Consider the following 9030-nt stretch of genomic DNA (forward strand, 5'->3'; position numbering starts at 1 on the left):
CTGAGGTTGGCGCCGATGCCTCTTCCTTCGACTGCTCGCCGCCGCTGCGCCTCCACTTCGTTTTCGACCACACTTTCAGGCGCGTCTTCAACCTGCGACCACTTAGTAACTGTTCGCCGTAGCGCTGTAGCTGCGTACCCTCCTCGCTCTTGCCTACGCCGCTGCTGCTGCTGTGTGACCGCGTCAACACGTCTTCTAAGCCTTTGGCTGCTGCTGAGCCTTTCCTTACGCTGCTTCTGCCTGCTTTTGGCCGCAGCCGCTTCGTCCAAATATCTCGACGTCTGATCGACTGTAGTCGCTTCGACGGCTGCTTCCGTAACCGGACTGGGCGGTATGTCGACGGCTGCGCTGACGGCGCTAGCGGTGCTAACAAGCGCAAATAGTTGTTTAATGCTTGTGGTGGTGGTGGTGGTGGTGGTGGAGGTGTTGTTGGTGGGTGAGTTGCCGCTGGCGCTGATTGCCGGTGTGCTTGTGTGCTGATAATTGGCGGCTCCTCCTGTGCTCGCTTGCCCTCCTGCTCCTGCTGCTGCTGCTCCGATTGCCGTTGTGGCTGCTGTGTTGAGTTGGTTGTTGTTGCGCGTTGTTGTAGTGTTGCCAATTTTAATGTTGTTAGCGCCGCAGTTACCTGCAGCGTCCGTGTGACGTTGGAAAAAATTCTGATTTGTGAGGGTGCGGCGCGTGCTGCTATTATTTTTAAGGAATTTGTGTTAGTTTGCTTATTTCTTTTAAGAATTTTCTTCTTTAGGTTAGGTTGATTTTTCAATTAAATTACGCTTAGAAATGCACTTTAATCACAAATATTGTTTCTTTTGTATTTTATTCGGTTTTTTTTATTTTTTTAATAAAATTAACACACAGTTAGAAAAAACGTAACACAAAACGGCACAAAATTGCTATGCTACTCTCCTGCTACTCTAGCTAGAATATCATGCGATGACTGTCGCGCGCGGCTGCCTGTCTCCCGCCTGCTTCCTGCGTACTTTTCAGCTACTTTAGTTGTCATTCGCTTTACGACACATTTTCACCATTGTCGCGTGGGTGTTAGTTGTCATTCGCTTTACGACACATTTTCACCATTGTCGCGTGGGTGTGCGCTCGTAAAACTCGAACTGGGTTGCTTTGTAGTCTTCAGGCTTATGCTAAAATTTTAGTAGTTTTTTCTTGCGATGTTGTTTTGTTTTGTTTTTATAACAATTATTATTAAACATTAATTAATTTGTTGTGGCTATTTGTAGCAATAGTTGTTGCTTTAGACGTTTACTTTTTACTTATTTAACAAAAACGTAATTTGAAAATAACAACTAAGTTCAATTTGAAATTGTCTTTGCATGGGCGCCGTTACGCAAATTTGTTATTCTAATTTGTTGAGTTTTTGTATTATAATGAATTGTTTATTAGTTATTGATTATATTTTATTACTTTGTAATTTGTTTGCTGTTGGTTATTTAGCTTTTATTTTTATTTTTAATATTTTTATCTTCTTTTTTTTTGGTATTTTAAAAAGGCGTTAAAAAAGGAGTAGTTATATATTTGTTATACCGCTGCTGCTTAGATTTGTATTAGTTTAAATTTCTATCATTACTTTATACGTTAAATTGCTCTCGCATGGCTACGCAGTTGCTTGTAAATATTTTTCGTTAATGATTTTGTGACCGCTGCTTTGGACATGAAAACTTGATTTTGCCGCAAGCCGCTTCAATTCACATTTTCATTAACGGTTTGTGTAATTGCTCAGTTTTTGATTCAAAGTTTATTTGTTATTAATATTTTTTAATGATTTTTATTAGCTTTTTAAAAAATGAAATGATTTTTATCCCTGCACTTGTGTGGTTTTATGCGCTACGCCTAAACAAATTTCCTCTGCAAGCTGCTGCTGCTGCCTCCATTCGAATCTCAAACTTTGGCAAGGCTTAGTTTTCTCAAAAATCGCAAATTCTTCCGAAAACTGGTCCTCCACTTGCTACTACCCTCAGCTGCTATGCTTGCAATATGCGTTGACTTGCTGGATTTTTTCACTTCCGCAATCTTTTTTTTCTGTTTTGTTTTGTAATTTTTCTTCACTTTTTGCCTTCCGGCCGGCTGGGAGTTTCCTGCAGCTGCTGGTTTGCTTATTCAGCTCTATGCACTGCTCTTCGTAGGCTTCGTCTTCGTCGACAACTCCTTGTTTCTTCCACTCATTCACAGCACTAAAATATCACTTGATTTTATTTTCGTATTTGTAATTTGTTAAATTTGTGGTTTCGCCTTTTTCTGCGCACTTGTTTATCTACGTTTTGTGTTTTAAGACGGCGCTGGCCACTTAACTGCGTTCCTCCAAGCGCCCTTCCTGCCGGAAGTCCGTCTGCAGCTGTATTGCCTTTTCACAAAAATATTTTCGCCGCCTTTCCTTCCCCTACTTGCTTTGTCGACCCGGCCCGTTTGTGCTTCTTATCTACGTTTTATTTTTCACTTTTACTTCTTTCCACTTTACTTCTCATTCTACGTACTTTTGTGGTTTCTTGAGCTGACATTCACAATTTAATTGCGGCTTTTGGCTTTCTTCCACTGCCACAGACTGTTTTTTTTTTCACTGCCGTTTCCTTGCTCACACTGCTCGCTAGCTTTTGTGTGGCTCTTTGAGCGCTTTTATCTTTGCTGCGGCGTGCTTTCTGTAAGTTGTCAGCAAGTTCTTTTGCACTTTTTCCGGCTTCTTTGTGGCGACCACAAATTCCTGTATGGCAAAACTGAGACTTCTTCGGCGTATTTTCTACTGCTTACTTGCTTTCTTGTCTGGCGTCTGCTCGGTCTCACCTGTTTCGTCCTTTTTCTTTCACTTCGAAATTGGATTTATTTCATAAATGTCACTTCCTTTTCCTTTTCAGCAGCCTTTCACTAATTGCCTTCTATGCACTTTCTTTTATTTTTCTTCGCGTCTATATTTTCTTACCATTTGCCGGTGGATCCACTGTAGCTTTTTGTTGGGTACGCGTCGTCTCGTCACGCCACGTCTTGGAAAATTTTCGTTTTTTTTTTACTTTGCGTGAGCTGGTCGCTCCTCTGCTTGTCGTCGCCGTTACCTCTGTGATTTCACCAAATTCAATAGACGTTGCTTAGTCGACGCTCTCTCAGCTGCTACTGACGTTCACTGCCGCTGGCACGGTGCTGGCAGGCTAGATTTCTTGGCTGTCTGGCTGGTTCTGGCTCAAAAGCGCTCGGATTCACACTCTCAGTGGCGGCTGCTTTGTGGGGCTGGCGGAGATATCGGTTGCTTGTTTGTCGGTTGGAGCCTCTTTGGCTCAGTAGCAGTTTAGCCTACTCGCAGCTGATTTGCTTTTCACTCATTTGCTACTGGATCTTTTTTCTGCTGACGCTGAGTGCTTGCTGGTTGGTGTTGAAATGGTTGTTTTTCGTTAGCTTTCTGTACTGGTTTTCTTCTGCTCTGCCAGTAGGTATGACGCGCCTGACTCGTGCTCTTTGCTTGTAATGTGTTTTTTTTCTTCTGCGGGTTTTAAAGCAAATTTAAGGTCTTCTTTGCTGTAAAAATTTAATTTTGTGGTGTTCTGCTGAATTTCGTAATTTTTCAAAGGAAAAACATTACCCTTTTCTTCATTTTCTGCGTATGGGCAGAACTACGGGATCTTAGCTTGTTTTTGGGCTATTTCTGGTTGTATTATATGATTTTTGCTCTGGTTTGAATTTTATAGTTTTCATTGCATTTTCAGCGTCTCTGCTGCATATTTTGTTAAAAAAATTTTACACAATCTTTTTTTGCAGTCAATTTACAAAAAAATTGCATTGGTCAGCTGTTTTACAGTGTGGTCGTGTGTGTGTTTCGCATGTACCTATTGGAAAAGCACAAAAAATGGCTGGTTTTGCTCAAATGTCTGCCGCTATTGAGTTTTGCTTTAAATGTCAAGTCTGTTCTTTTTCGATGGCTGGTCTATTGGCTCATTGTGAAAGCTAACAACAGTTTTTATGCAATATTTTCTGGCTAAAGAATATTTTTGTCTCTTAAAATTTTCATGCAGCAGTCCTTGTATTTTTTATTTCTGTTTGCTGCCCGTTTGGGATTTTGGTTGCCTTAATGTCACTGTCGTTGCTGTGGTCGTCGTTGTCTTTGCAGGCGTGCAGTTTATTGAATTGAATTCTGAAATGTTCCTCTTCTTACAAACCAATTTCCACGTTACGTTTAACCAGCAGAGTTGTTACGAAGCTACTGGATCCGACCGGCTCAAAGTGCTGCTATTTATAGGGCTACCCAGGCCGTTACAATCAACGATTTTTCCATGCACAGACGGGCCATCAAAGCAGCAACAGCAGCAGAACAGCAAAGCAAGGCAAACCAACCCAACAGGCCAATCCACAGACCGACCAACCAACAACAACGACCCGGCTAACGATTTGTATCTGACAGATCCCTACTCTCCGCTTACATTACACACCACAATGCAACGCACATACATATGCAGAGAAGTGCATGCATGCGTGTATGAGTGTGAGTGTTTGCATCTAATTGTCTGAGTGACTTCTGGCAATCGAATTGAGCTGAGCGCCACTATTAGTGAGGCTCCTATTCGCACCGATGCCACCCCCAGCTATATGTAGCTCTTTGCCTTGCGCTCAGCGCACGCATTCACTCTGCTCTCACTCACTCTTCTTCTATGTCATAGCCTGAGCGTGAGTGTGAAAATGGGTGCGCTCGTTTGTTCTCTTTGCACAGCTGAACTGTACAGAACATCTGTTTCGCCAGCTCCAGCAATCAGCTGATTTTTTTCTTCACTTCTCCAATTGCGCACGCACAGATGTTTTGCTTAGCAAAGGGAGGGGAGCGTGAATTCTGAACAAATGGGATTGAGTGTGTGCGCTTAGCGATTGAGCTGGAGTTGCGCGCTCGACAACACTGAATAGATAGTGAGAGGTTTGGGGCTGGTTCTCAATAGGCAAGTCGACTTGCTATGGGTAGTTCAAAAGAGCGGAGAGTTTAGTTTTGTGTGAAAAAGGGCAGATTTCAAGGAGGCTGATGGAGAAATGAAATACTCGAGAATTGAAATGGAAAAGTAAGGTTTGAGTTTTGAGAATGAGCCAACGGAAAGCGCATTTCTTGCTCAAAGAGAACCGCATTAACTTATTGGAACTTCGTTGATAGACATGATTTGCATGGTTTTGAGTACTTGTTTGTATGGTTATAAGAGTAGTTAGGAAAAAGCTGGCGTGTATAAAGAATCGATAAAGAAAAGAGAGCGAGAATCACAAATGACTTGCAAATTGCAGTCTTTGAGTATATTTAGAGTGAATTCTAGAAGGCGCATAAGAAGAGAATTTCTTAGTGAACATCAGACAATAAACAAATTTCCGTTAATGGCAGCGCCTGCAAACAAAAAATACACTTCATTCATCTCGCGCTAAACATTGAGTGAAAATATAAGTGCATTTACATAGCAAATGTTGCTCTTAGAATTCAGAAATATTGAAGTAAGAGTTAGATTGAAGTAAATACAATTTTGCTCAATGGAGAACATTTAGTTCTCGCTAAGTAGTTTCTATAATTTTTTTTTGTTTTTTCAGAAGTTTGGAGACTGCGACCACAAACTATTTTCCAGAACCCGCATATTTTCCAAAAGCAGTATACATACGTAGTTCCTGAAATGGTATACCTGGCTTTAGTATTCCCTAGAAAATTGACGAATATCTGCCACTGCTCATAAAAATTGATTTTTCCACTCACCTCAGCACTCACTTGTTTCTACGAGATTCTCATTTTTTTTCGCTCATGCTCTACGAACGCACCTTTGCTGCCACTAATTGATTTTTCCCAAAACGGAATTTCTCTTTAATACCCATTTCGCTGAACATTTACGTATGTAAATACAATAAATATGTATATATTAACTATGTACCTTACAGCTTTTCTCACTCAATCTCCGCTTTTTGCTGCAAACATTCACTCACTTTCTCAATTACTTTGTTGCTTTCGCTCCTCGCGCATCCCTCCTGCATGGCCTACGTGACTTTTTATAGTCCAGAAATATGTTTTCATTTGTTCTCGTTTACTGCTCAGCTGTTTTTCACCCTGTAACACACGCGTGTGCACATGCACTTGAACAATTCATTCACTCATTTTCATCACCATTGCCTTTCACTCACAGCTGCGCTCAGATGGCTTAACGCAGCAGCAGCTGAGTTCTACCTCGCACAGACATTTACATATGTATCTGCGCTCAGCTGATTCTCGTCTCCACTTGCTCCCAGCCCTGATCTATCAGGCAGCCACTTGAGCACTTTCAGTCGCCCTTTTGCTCTTCGATGCATGGATACTAGGTTTTTGTAAAATGCGCTCATAGTTTTGACCTCCTTTCCACTCTATATTACTTTTCTCCGGCTTTTCCAACCCCATCCTCCGCGCAGTCTCATTTTGCCGGCTATTTCCTGTGTGTCAGCATGAGTTCTATTGAAATGTCAAAGTGCTCTTCCTCTCTCTTTCTACTGAATTTGAGTTGTTTTCTTTTCATTTCTCACTCGCTGCCGCTGACAACTTCTGCCGGTTACATGGTTTTTGCCGACCTTTAATCTTTTTGTGTACCTGTGTATTTGCGCCTCCTTTTCATTCCATTTTCTTCTTTGGTGTGCAAGCACTGTGGTTGGGTTGGCTGATTTGGCTCTGAATTGCTTGAGTTTACGTGCTGCTACATTTTGGCTGTGCTGTAGTTATGCCTAATGTTTTTTTGTCATTCAAGTTTTAAGCATTTCGCATACAAAGTGGTTCTAACGTGATTGTGCATTGATCGTTGTGTGAATTAAAGAGATTTGGTCGATTGTACTCTTCCATAAGCGGCCGTAAAGGCAATGATTCAAAATCAAATTAGTTATGAAATTTAAAACATTTTTTAAACAATAGTTGCGATCCCTAACTCGCAAGAAGCTGCAAGAATTTACAGAAATTTACCAGAAAGCGTTTCCGTACTCGGTTCTCTGGCTTCTGTTGCTTTTGGACAGTTTTACAGGTTTTAACCCAGAAAAGATGGGGAACGCAACTAATATTATAGGTATTGTCTTCCCAGAGAGCGCATATTCCGATCTGCCTTATTTAAAAAATATCATTGTTGCCCATATTAAGAGCTTTACTGCTAGGGAAAAGGGATATTTCCATACCCCATATACCCTATATGTACACGTATTTTTTTTTTAAACAAACCTCCTTGCAGAGAATTTATTTAATTGGCAAAAAAACATTTGCATGTAAATAAATTCAAAATTTGTATGGCTCACTTCATTTCAAACGGGTTTTTCTTTTCTTTTGAAAAATTATAATATTTAGCGGAGACAAAAAGCAAAGCCAAATAAAAGTAAAAGAATTAATATTGTATTGCGTCAAAATGAAAATAAGGGAGCACGAATTTCGATGTGAAGCAAAACTCTCTGGGAAGACAATACCTAAGGGATCCCCATATTCGGTTTCGGAGACAACAAAAATATATATATATTTTTTTAAATAAATTCTTTGTCCTATTTGGCCCTCAAATGATCTCAGAGCTGGCATTATGAAGGTTAACGGACCGCGGATTTGGGTTCAGCGAATCTAAAACTCCATATATATGAATTTTCAGGTTTATTCAATGAATTTTTCCCAACTTGACCTTCAACTGACCTCGAACCTGACGTGATGGAGACTAAAAGCATAAACAGACGGCAGCATTGATCCGGATCAAGTCGGAAATTAACCGCAGTTGATCCGGATTAAGTCTGAGTTTGCTTCCTGTCGTGGCCAGGATTTTACTATTGAAAAATCGTATGACCAAAATTGCAAAAATGCTAGCCGCTGGATATAGTGCATTAAATTTCAAAAACTTTAAGGTCATGAGAATCGGACCAACTACATTTGATTAAGCGGGTCAAATGATGAAAAATAACAAAGGATTTGCAATAGTTCGTTACCATATTTTTTATATCGATTTGTCGTGGACAAAAAAAAAAAATTGTTAACCAAAAAAAAAAAATATTTTTATTGAGCTTGAGGCCGTTTTTAATGAAAACCTTATTGCGGAAAAGCAACAATAATTTGAAAAAAAATGGTAGAAGTGATAGCTATTTCGGAAATCACCACATTTCCTCATCAGACTTCTTTCAGTAGGATTCGAACCGACGATCCCACTGACTCAGCCAGTTGCCTAAGCACTGCGCTAAGTTCGTCTTGTAAATTATCGTTGCTTTTTTCCACTTTTTCACTTGTTAAGCCTACACAATCAAGCGCCGCTATTCCGCTGCAATTCCCGAAGTCTGCCTTAAAGCATAAACAGCCGGCAGCGTTGATCAGGATTAACTCGGACTTAATCCGGATCAACTGCAGTTAATTCCCGACTTGATCCGGATCAACTCTGCCGGCTGTTTATGCTTTAAGGCAGTGTAGACAGCCCGCAATGGATAGGATTTAATTGAACAGATTGCAATTCCAGACAATTTGTGGGAATGTTTCTATGTTGAAGAGGATGAGACGGCGGAGCACTTTTGTGTCACTAACCCGCCTTTGCAAGGATTAGATATAAGGTTTTTGGAAACGATGTATTTGTATTGGGTACCAAAGAACCCAAAACGATTTGCTTGCGATTTATTCGCAAACCAAGCAGATTTAAGATTTTAGCCTGACTGCTGTTTTCTGGAAGCATTGTTTTGTGCTTTTGGTTAAACGACTTGTGAGAACTTTGTGGCAGATCATAGGCTTCTGGAAATGTTTTGAGAAGTCCAATAGATCCTTAGCTCGCAGTGTACAGCACACAATACATAATTTCTTTCTACAAAAATGTGCAGACACTAATCAAAAAAAAAAAAGATAAAAAATCCTGAGTACTTTTTGCGTACGAAACTTTTTACGTGATTTTTTTAGGCGAAATTTCTTCTTTCAGGGTTCTTGATATTTTTGGAATATGTAAGACCAAATAAAACTTTAAACAAAAAATATTATAAAATCAAAACCTGTTATTGTTATCCCTTTAGAATTTTTCGACCGCTGTTACTTAGAAATTAAATTTTTATTTCGAAAACTAAAAGATGGTCTCA

General features: G+C 40.2%; 1 long non-coding RNA gene across 1 annotated transcript; it reads right to left on the reverse strand.

The window, feature by feature from the left end:
* Nucleotides 1-840: 840 nt before the first annotated feature.
* LOC108371209 (uncharacterized) lies at nt 841-4357 on the reverse strand. The gene is made up of 2 exons (XR_001848726.1): nt 3578-4357; nt 841-3513 (listed from the first exon to the last, which is right to left on the reverse strand). It is a non-coding gene; the product is annotated as an uncharacterized LOC108371209 (long non-coding RNA).
* Nucleotides 4358-9030: the final 4673 nt, after the last annotated feature.

This window comes from Rhagoletis zephyria, unplaced genomic scaffold (genome assembly GCF_001687245.7).
Source record: "Rhagoletis zephyria isolate East Lansing unplaced genomic scaffold, Rhagoletis_zephyria_1.1 Rzeph_scaffold_04783, whole genome shotgun sequence".
NCBI classification, from domain to species: domain Eukaryota; kingdom Metazoa; phylum Arthropoda; class Insecta; order Diptera; family Tephritidae; genus Rhagoletis; species Rhagoletis zephyria.